At 49.1% G+C, this 10086-nt stretch overlaps 1 long non-coding RNA gene across 1 annotated transcript; it reads left to right on the forward strand.

Annotated features, from left to right (window-relative positions):
* Nucleotides 1-16: 16 nt before the first annotated feature.
* LOC146060363 (uncharacterized) lies at nucleotides 17-9832 on the forward strand. The gene is made up of 3 exons (XR_014470424.1): nucleotides 17-454; nucleotides 7624-7686; nucleotides 9580-9832. It is a non-coding gene; the product is annotated as an uncharacterized LOC146060363 (long non-coding RNA).
* The last annotated feature ends 254 nt before the right edge of the window (nucleotides 9833-10086 follow it).

Genomic DNA, 10086 nt, shown 5'->3' on the forward strand with positions numbered 1-10086 from the left:
GAAAACATAAAAAGAAAGGAAGCTTCATTTGCTGTTATTGCGCACACACCTGGCGTGTCTTGTCCGTGGGGTTTCCTGTGATAGCTTTCGCCGGGGACACGAGGAATGAGAGATTACAGCCTCCCCATGTGGTCCTGACCGTTCCGGTTTTTATTACACCCCTGGACTATGCAGGGAGTCTGTATTCTCCCCCTTCTCCTCTTGATGACAGGTGTCAGAGCAGCCCCACCGGACGGGACACCCCCGGCAATGCACACTCCCAGACCAGACACTACAAGCTCCATATTGACATATTTATGAATGGAGCCTGTCTGGTCCGGCGTTCTGGGGTCCGGTTTTTACCCATACCTGCAAAAAAATTTCAATAATAGCAAATATCATACAAGGCCGAAGTTGGCTTCTTATTCTATTCTTATTCATGATCCAGCTTCTTATGTAGAACATGGAAAAAAAGGTAATACAGCGCTTGGGTTTGACTGAATAAATTCACACTACCACATTAAAAATTAAATAAACATTTAATAAATTAAGTTGACATACAATAATGAAAAATAAAAAGAGAATTGTCTTAGATGAAAAAATATAAAAATTAAAAAAAGTGGTACTTGTTTCCTAGCACGGCCACACCGATTTACATCGGGGTGGTCGTGTCGGAAAAATCGGGTCGATCGCATCGCATGCGATTTGGTCGCATGCGATGCGATCGTCGCGACCGACCGATTTTGGACCCGATTTTTTTTTTTTTTATTAAATGTAAATCGGGTCCCTGGGACCCGATTTTACATTGGATTCAATGTAAAATATTCCCAACCCCCCCAAATGTCACGGCGTACACCCCACCCCACGATAGACGCCAACCCGAAGCGTGGCGAGCGCAGCGAGCCCGCGAGGGGCGGCGGTGCGCGTCCTCCGACCTTTTCATTCCCCTACTATCCACGTCGGCGTGGAGTTGGGAATAGAATAGTGTGGCGAGCGCAGCGAGCCACCGAGCCCGAAGCGTGGCGAGCGCAGCGCGCCCCGCGAGGGGACGCGGATACCTTCACAGGTAAACGCGTCCCTTCGCGGACTTCACAGGTGTCCGCGTCGCCACGGACACCTGTGAAGCCCGCGAGGGGACGCGTATAACTGTGAAGGTATCCGCGTCCCCTCGCGGGGCTCGCTACGCTCGCCACGCTTCGGGCGCGGTGGCTCGCTGCGCTCGCCACACTATTCTATTCTCAACTCCACGCCGACGTGGATAGTAGGGGAATGAAAAGGTCGGAGGACGAACACCGCCGCCCCTCGCGGGCTCGCTGCGCTCGCCACGCTTCGGGTTGGCGTCTATCGTGGGGTGACGACGGGGACATCTAAAATGTGAAATGGGTCATATTGGCCCATTTCACATTTTTCACATTTTTTCAGGATTTCAATGTTAAAAAATCTTTTAACATTGAAGCCTATGTAAAAATCGGGGGCATCGCGTCGGGACCTATGTTAATGGTCCCGACCGACGCGATGCCCCCGATATTTTACCTTTCCCGACACGATTTCAATGTTAAAATATTTTTTAACATTGAACCCTATGGGGAAATCGCGGGCATCGCGTCGGTCGCGTCGGGACCATTGTTAACGGTCCCGACCGACGCGATGCCCCCGATATTTTGTCCTAGCCGGCCAAATGGACCTGATTTCAAAGGAAATCGGGTCCATCGTATGGATCGTGTACCTTAACTAAAGGTACACGATCCATAAGATATGTGGCCGTGCTAGGAAACAAGTACCGAAAAAGTTATTAAAAATGGAGATGAGTTCCTGTTAGCATGAGTGTTCCATGGAGAGGGTTAATGCCATGTCCATTGTACCAATGAATTGTATAGTTACCAGATGAAGTAAATGGGGTCTTCTTGCTGGAGAATGGATGGAATAGTCCCGGTGATTACCCAGTGAAAGATCCAAATCAGGTGTGAATGTATGCAGACTGTGTGGTATATTAATACCTGGCTTGTCATTGCAGAGTGGTGTGAGATTTATGGGATACAATGGAAGGATGTAGAACTGGTCTGGATTCTCAAAGGTGCAAACTGGAACAACAGGGAATGTGGCTCCTCTCAAGGGCCCTTATTCTGATTGACGCGTACTTTACCGCATACTTTCGGATCGCGTCTTTACGGCGTCTGCGCATGCGTGGAGAACGCTACGCGCATGTGCCACGCCTTGACTCCGTACCTGTTCGGGCAAATCCCGTACAAAACTGGTCACCGCAATCATTCGGGAAATATGGGCGTATTATGGGCGTCATGCGGAATGACACATGGGCGTAGTTTCAAAGTGGGCAAAACGGGGCGGAAACATGGGCGGACACGGGGGAGTACACTTATGTTGGGGGGCGTGCATTCGGATACCACTCCGAATGCACGCGAACAAAAAGGGAAGAAATGTGCGGTGTCCAAAAGGCCACTATTGCTTTGCGGACACCACTCGTTCCTGCGGGAGGCGAACGGACCGCCTAATGACTACAAGCATTAACACCTGAACCCAATAAAATCGACTCCTTTACTCATTACTCACTAATAGGACGCTTGTCAGTGCTTTAATTGAAACCATTGCACTTCAATTGCTGTAAGGGTTAATGTGTGCAATGCATGTGTTAGGCATGCTTGTAAGGATATATTGGAATCTAATTGATTCCAATTCCAAATAAGCATTTTTTTATGAGGATAGGTAATTGAATAAGTGGGTCATGTGATGTATTGCAGAATTGACATAATAGTGGGTTGTTTGGCGTAAATACACCGCTTACGGGCGGTAGCACCGCTTGGCTCCCGTTCGGATGCGGTATTCCCGAGCATACTCTGTAATACTCTGTAATACCGTGCAGAATCGGAGTGTTTCTCCCGCACACGCATGGTTTGTATGTCGTCCGTAAACACGCCCTGTTCTTAAAGAGTGAGTCCGTCCGAATGCGGAGGACACGTGGGCGTTTCTACGGACGATGGCCGCACGCGGCAGAACACCGTGGCGTGCGGACCGCTCCGTAAGAATGCGGGAATATCCGCACCGATCAGAATAAGGGCCAAGGTGCAAGCTGGAACAATGGGAATTGTGGCTCATAGCGTTTCAACATGTTCATACATCTTCATCAGGACCAGTTCTACATCCTTCCATAGTCAGAGGAGACTGACGTTAGTCATTACAAGTGCAATGTGCATTTCTGATGCTTTATCAGGGGTCATTGGATACACAAGAAAGTATTTGTTGTCACAACTGTATCATCTCCAAGGATGCTATGTCATGCTGCCCAAGTTCAGTGGCTGTGCGGGCTGTCGGGCAAACACAGACATTATTTCAAAGAGGCAATCACTTACAAGGCAAAACCATGCTTTGAAAGTGATTTAAATAAACGTTCAAGTTCAGCCAGCATCACCCACGGCCACCAAACTTGGCGGCATACCACCTGACCTTGGGTGGTATTGTTGTACAAAGACCAATTTGTTTTGTTTTTACTTTGCACACTTTTAGAAGACTCCCCTCTGTATGGATAATGTCTTCTGTTTGGCTTTTGTGAGGTCCTGTTTGTTATACCCATGTTCCAAGAACTGTTGTATCATAAAGTCAATGTCCATTATAGTTCAGGGCCGTCTTAACATTAGGAAGGGCCCCTGGGCAACCTAGTTCACTGGACCCCCCCCCAAATTAGTTTGCCCAGGAGCCCACAGTCACCTCCCCAACCCTCACCTCTCTGGCTCCGTGCGGCAGCCAGTCAGCTTCCGGCGGCCGGGGATCCGATCATCTTCGCTGGGGGATCCGGGCAGCGGGATCAGGGCAGCGGCGGTAGCTAGGAGCCTGCCCTGAAGTGGCAAAGCGCTATTAACTGGCGGGGTGGGAAGCGCTGTTGCATTTGAAAAGACTGGCCAGACGCTGATTGGCTGAATTCAGCCAATCAGCGTTCGGCCAGTCTTTTCAAATGCAGCAGCGCTTCCCGCCCCACCGGCAAATAGCGCTAATGGGAAAGATGGTGGCCGGGTGGCGGGGATCCGACCATCCTCGCTGGGGAAGGGGATCAGGGCGGCGGTGGCGGTAGCTAGGAGCCCGAAGCGGCGAAGCACTATTTGTCGGCGGGGGCGGGAAGCGCTGTTGAATTTGAAAAGACTGGCCGGATGCTGATTGGCTGAATTCAGCCAATCAGCATTCAGCCAGTCATTTTAAATGCAGCAGCGCTTCTCGCCCCCCCCCCTGCCGGCAAATAGCGCTTCGCCGCTTCGGGCTCCTAGCTACCGCCACCGATGCCCTGATCCCCCTGCCGGATCACCCAGTGAGGGTGATCAGAACCCCGGCACACGGACCCCCGAAATTAAATTCACTGCTAGCTAGGAGGTGAAGCGCTATTTGCCGGCGGGGTGGGAAGCGCTGTTGCCTTTTCAAAGACTGGCCGGATGCTGATTTTCTGAATTCAGCCAATCAGCGTCCGGCCAGTCTATTCAAATGCAACAGCGCTTCCCGCCCCGCCGGCAAATAGAGCTTCGCCGAATCAGGCTTCTAGCTACCGCCACCGCCCTGATCCCCCTGCCCGGATCCCCCAGCGAGGGTGAGCGGATTCCCGGACCCCGGCCACCATCTTTCCCATTGGGCTGGGCCGGGGGCCCCTAGGTCCTAGGGCCCCCGGGCAACTGCCCATCGTGCCCAATGGGAAAGACGGCACTGTCATAGTTATTTCCTTACTATCTGTGTTCCAACTAATTCTCAAAAACTGTAGTTATAACATCTTAATACTATATTAAGTATTGATTTTAGAGTATTCCAGACGTGTACATGTTTTAAGGTGTTTATAACATTGTGTATTGTATTTCATTAAATTGTTTATCCCTTACAGTAAGTGCTATTTTTTGGTCTTTTTGTTTTTTTTGGGACAAATAAAAAAATGACACGCCTTTAAAATAATTAATTAGTTAAACCAGACCATTGGCAATGGCAATGCACTGAGACAGGGGTCCTCCAACTATTTTGATCTGGGACCCTGTTAGACAATAAAAATGATTACAGGATCCCAGCAATTTACCTCAGAATTGTCTCCACACATGTAGCAGACCGTACATACATAACAGCATTGCGGAGGTACAAAATGATGCGAGGAGTCTGAAGTAACAGACAATTCAACTGCTAGTCAGTGTGCCTGGGCGGGATGCTCCAACATCCGCGCCCCCCCACACACACACATTTTCAGCTACCGCAGACATAATTATCGCATATGCTCTAACATATGCGATAATTATGGCAAAGGACAGCTCTTGCATGAAGAGCTGTCGTTTGCGGTGAGCCAGCGATGCGCAGCGGGTCCCGGTGGCTCCCTCCTCCCTCCCTTATCCGGATATTTTGCTGCTGCTGCTGGGGGCGGGCTCTCCTCCTCCCTGCACCCGGAAGAGTATTTTCGGTGAGGAGTCACAGGTCTGGGCGGCACATCGCTGTGCTGCTAAGACACAGGTCTGTGTGGGGCGGCATGGGTACGTTAAGAAGCCCATAGGCCTCTATGGGGTATCGCCAGCTTTTGCTGGTGATACCCCCCGCAGCAAAACCCGCCGTGCGGATTTCGCTGCATATCAAAATGAAGTAAAAACCCTGATAACAGTTTTTGGTACTTCTGTACTTTCACGGCGCCACTAGAAATCGCGGGCATTGCGGCCATTGAATGCACTAAAAATCGGGTGCGACGCGATGCCAGCGATGCCCGCGATTTCCCATAGTGACCAATGTTAAATTTCTCAATTGACCCGATTTTACTGTTCAATGCCTCAATTGACACGATTTTTCCATAGGAAACAATGTTAAATGGCCCACAGAGGCCAAATAGCCACCCTGAAGTGTGAAATGGGACCCACAATTGTTAACGCCACCCCACGATCAACGTGAACCCGAAGCATGGCGAGCGCAGCGATCCCGCGAGGGGGCGGCGGTACGCCCCCTCTGACCTTTTCATACCCCCCTATCCACGTCGGCGTGGAGTTGAGAATAGAATAGTGTGGCGAGCGCAGCGAGCCACCGAGCCCGAAGCGTGGCGAGCGCAGCGAGCCCCGCGAGGGGACGCGGATACCTTCACAGGTAAACGCGTCCCTTCGCGGGCTTCACAGGTATCCTCGTCCCCTCGCGGGGCTCGCCACGCTTCGGGCTCGGTGGCTCGCTGCGCTCGCCACACTATTCTATTCTCAACTCCACGCCGACGTGGATAGTGGGGGTATGAAAAGGTCGGAGGACGCGTACAATTGTGGGGGCCATTTCACACTTCAGGGTGTCTATTTGGCCTCTGTGGGCCATTTAACATTGATTCCTATGGAAAAATCGTGTCAATTGAGGCATTGAACAGAAAAATTGTGTCAATTGAGAAATTTAACATTGGTCCCTATGGGAAATCGCGGGCATCGCGTCGCACCCGATTTTTTAGTGCATTCAATGCCCGCGATGACCGCGATATCCTATCTGTCCTAATCTAGTGGCGCCGTGAAAGTAAAGAAGTACCCAGTTTTTTACAGCATATTTAGATTAGAGAATCTCGCCACCTATATGTTAAGATGACACAGCCCACAATACCTATTAACACAGCTCACTTTTGGAATTTGTAGTTAATAATAGCAAAATTCATGTTACTTGTTCTCAAACAGCCACAAGTGAGTTCCTCCTCACAGTACTATGCTACTTTCTCCAGCGTTATATAGCAATAATAAAATACATATTATTGCGTGTTGTTTTTTTAGTAGGACAACAGTTTCAAATATTAGTAAAAATACTGTAATTGCCATTTTTTTTTATTAGTGATATGAAGATTTTTTTAAATCTGTGCAAAGTGTCTGTTAAAGTAATTAAAAACTTTAAGCTGATAGTGGTTACTTAATATAGGGCACAATTCAGACCTCACTGCATGGCTGCGAAATTTGTACAGCATGTGATTATCGATACACTTCACATGCATACGGTTCACAGGCTGTGCTCCGATGAAATCGTGCTACTCTTTCTGTTTGCTGGCCATTTGCAAGGTGATTGACAGGGAGAAGCCGACCATTTTTAGGGATTGGCAAGAAAAATGTTGGGTGTGCTGAAAATAAACACTGGGAGTGTCAGGGAAAATGCAGGGGTGCCAAAGTCTGTTAGGGGAGGATGTATGATTTCAGTAGCAGGCCTGATATGCCTGTATTCACCACAGCCACTGAGTTAGTCCTGGGCTAAGCAGCGGCTACGATGAGTTGTGGCCAGTGTGAAAAATCATTTGATAGTGAGTTTGTTGCAATTGGTTTTAGACATTTTTGCTCATGTGCAGAACAGATGTTTAGCCATACACAGCAAGGCGGTTTTTCACTGGAGTTGGGCAGAGGCTAAACTGATCGCTGTCTGTGCATATTCGGATAGGGTCTGAATCAGGCCCATAGTAAAGTAGCTCTCAGAAAATTATGCTAAAGCATGCAATTTTACTGGGAGGGAATATGCTCACAATAATATGGTTCTAAAGCTTAGTGAATGAGCAAGTGAAATAGATATACCATACAAAATAGGCCAAACTTTAATTCTAAGGATTTTTACCACTTTTTAAACACTTATCTTTTTATTTCACATGGCTGTATGCACTAAAAGTTAACTCTCCAATGTATGTCTATTCTGCAGCTTGAGTGTGATGTGACCTGTTGATGATAGGACAATTCGGATGCCGTTAGCACATTTCCCAAGGTGAGAGATGGTATATGGCCTCTGTGAGACCATCTCATTTCACAGTCCATAATAATCGTTCTTTACAGAGAGGTTTCTGTAAGCCTTCTGTACTAGGACCGACAATGAATGGGAAAGTATCTCATTGCTTCATAACTAGAATAAAAATGTTCAGTGAGACTAGCTGCTGATCATAAACATCTCTGACAGTTCAAATAATGCATTTTATCTTTTCTTAACTGCTGTAAAATAGAGAATCCAGAAATTGACTTTATATTTTATGTGTTTTTTTTATGTATCTTTCAAACAAACATAATGCAGGAGTCTTGTTGAACTGTCTTTTCAAAGGCTATGGACCATTTAGTGTTGTTTTTTTTTATAGTGGGGGATTTGTACTTTTTTTTCCCCCTTAAATTCTGGATGTTTTATAAGTCCCTTCATAATTATACCCCTGGTTCAGAGTAGTATAAAAGTCAGAGGCGTAACTAGACTTGTCTGGACCCCATAGCAAAATTTTGAAAGGGCTCCCCAGCATTTCGTCAAAATGAGGGTAAATGGTATGATGAGGGGTTTGACAGAGTAGACTACAGGACCAGACACACTGGATACTGATTAAGATGACATGACAGTGAGGATTAAGGTTACGGGGGGGGGGGGGCTGTGACTGTACCGGCTGAGGGTTAGGTGGTGGGCAGTGGGCATTAAACTGAGTAGGAAAGTGGCGGGCAGGGTGATGAGACACTGGGAAGGGGGGCACTGGGCTGGGGACAGGGGATGGTTGGTTAATGGGGGGGGGGGGTGCTGGGCTGGGGATGGTTGGTAGATGGAGGGCACTGAGCCGAAGACAGGAGACGGGTGGTTAGATGGGGGGCACTGGGCTGGGGATTGTTGGTTAGATGGGGGCACTTGGCTGGGGATGGTTGCTCAGATGCGGGGTGCACTGGGCTGGGGTCAAGGACATGAGTGCCCTGGGATGGGGACAGTGGATGGTAGCACTGACCTGGGGATTGCTTCTCTGGCTTGCACAATCTAGCTCCTTCGCTCCAGCTACTGCTGCATGAAGGTGCTCCTTGATCCATGCTGGTGCAGGGAAAGGGGAAGCCACCGAGTCATCCCCCCCCCCCCCACTGGGTCTGAGGATCAGCACTGGGGCTTGATGGGACCAGTGCCGGGGGAGCCACCAAGCTCCCCATGGAGGTTTTACAATCATTCCCGGGGGAGGGGGCCACCAAGCTCTGGCCGGGGGTCTTGTGGTCAGTGCCGGGGAGCCTCCCAGTCCCCACCGGTGGTCAGTGTGCTGAAGGCGGAGCCGGCGAGATGGACGGAGGAGCATCCAATGGCAGTTCTCTAGCACCGTCCCACCGCCCAGGGTTTCGCGATCAGGAGCACCAGGGAGCTTGGTTTCACTTTCTGCTCTGGAGGCGGCACACAGGTGAGGGGGGGGGGGGGGGGAATCTTCCGCTCAAATATATGGCAGCTGTAGAAAGGGGAGGAGATCACCACAGTGGGGCACACTTAATACATACTTTTTCAAGAGGGTGCAGGGGGATGTCTGCTGGGCTTTGGGCCCCCACAAGCCCCCTGGCCCCATAGCAGGTGCACCCACTGCACCCTCTATAGTTACGCCACTGATAAAAGTCCATTCTGCTTATGAATCTCACAGTTGTCTATTAAATGTGCATACCTTGGTGCCTGCATATTTGAACAAATACTGACAATGCAGACTACCCAGCGGTGTACCTAAGTGCCACGGTGCCCGGAGCAAGCGCATATTTCGCGCCCCTCTCTCTCCTCCCCCTACCCCCCTGATTTGTAGCAGGATCCCAGCAGGCCACCACCTCCCTCCACCCTGCCACCCTATCAATGATTATTACATTATTATATATGCATTATATGCACCTTTTTATTTTTCAGGCAGCAGTACAGCACTAGCGTGGCTCCTCTCCTTTCCTTGTACATACTCTTCCAAGTGTGTGACGCAATTGCATGCAGGGCAGGGATGCCATTTGTGGTGCGTGGCTCTGGCACCCTGTGAACATTCCGCGCCCGGAGCTGGTGCTCTGCCGGCTCCGCCCTCGCTACGCCCCTGTCTCTACCTCAATTCCACTTGGGTCTGAGTGTGATTAAAGGTCCCATTTGGTCTCACTGCTTATCTCAGATCTGTAAAATAAATGTGCGTATGGTCGCGACATAAAAATGCTTCCTATACTAGTGATCTCTTGTATATAAAGGTTTATACGAGTGATTTGAGTCTAATTCTGCTTACTGCAGTATAATAGTTAGAGCGAAATGCTTACCCTGCTTATCAAATTGAGTCTCTAGATCGTAGTCTCTTACCAACTTGAATTAAAACATATACTAACAAATTCAGGCACTAAACAGTTTAAGACAATTAAAAGTGAGCACGGTGGTTTTTCACTG

Source organism: Crinia signifera, chromosome 2, assembly GCF_055691185.1.
Source record: "Crinia signifera chromosome 2, ASM5569118v1, whole genome shotgun sequence".
In the NCBI taxonomy this organism is placed as follows: Eukaryota; Metazoa; Chordata; class Amphibia; order Anura; family Myobatrachidae; genus Crinia; species Crinia signifera.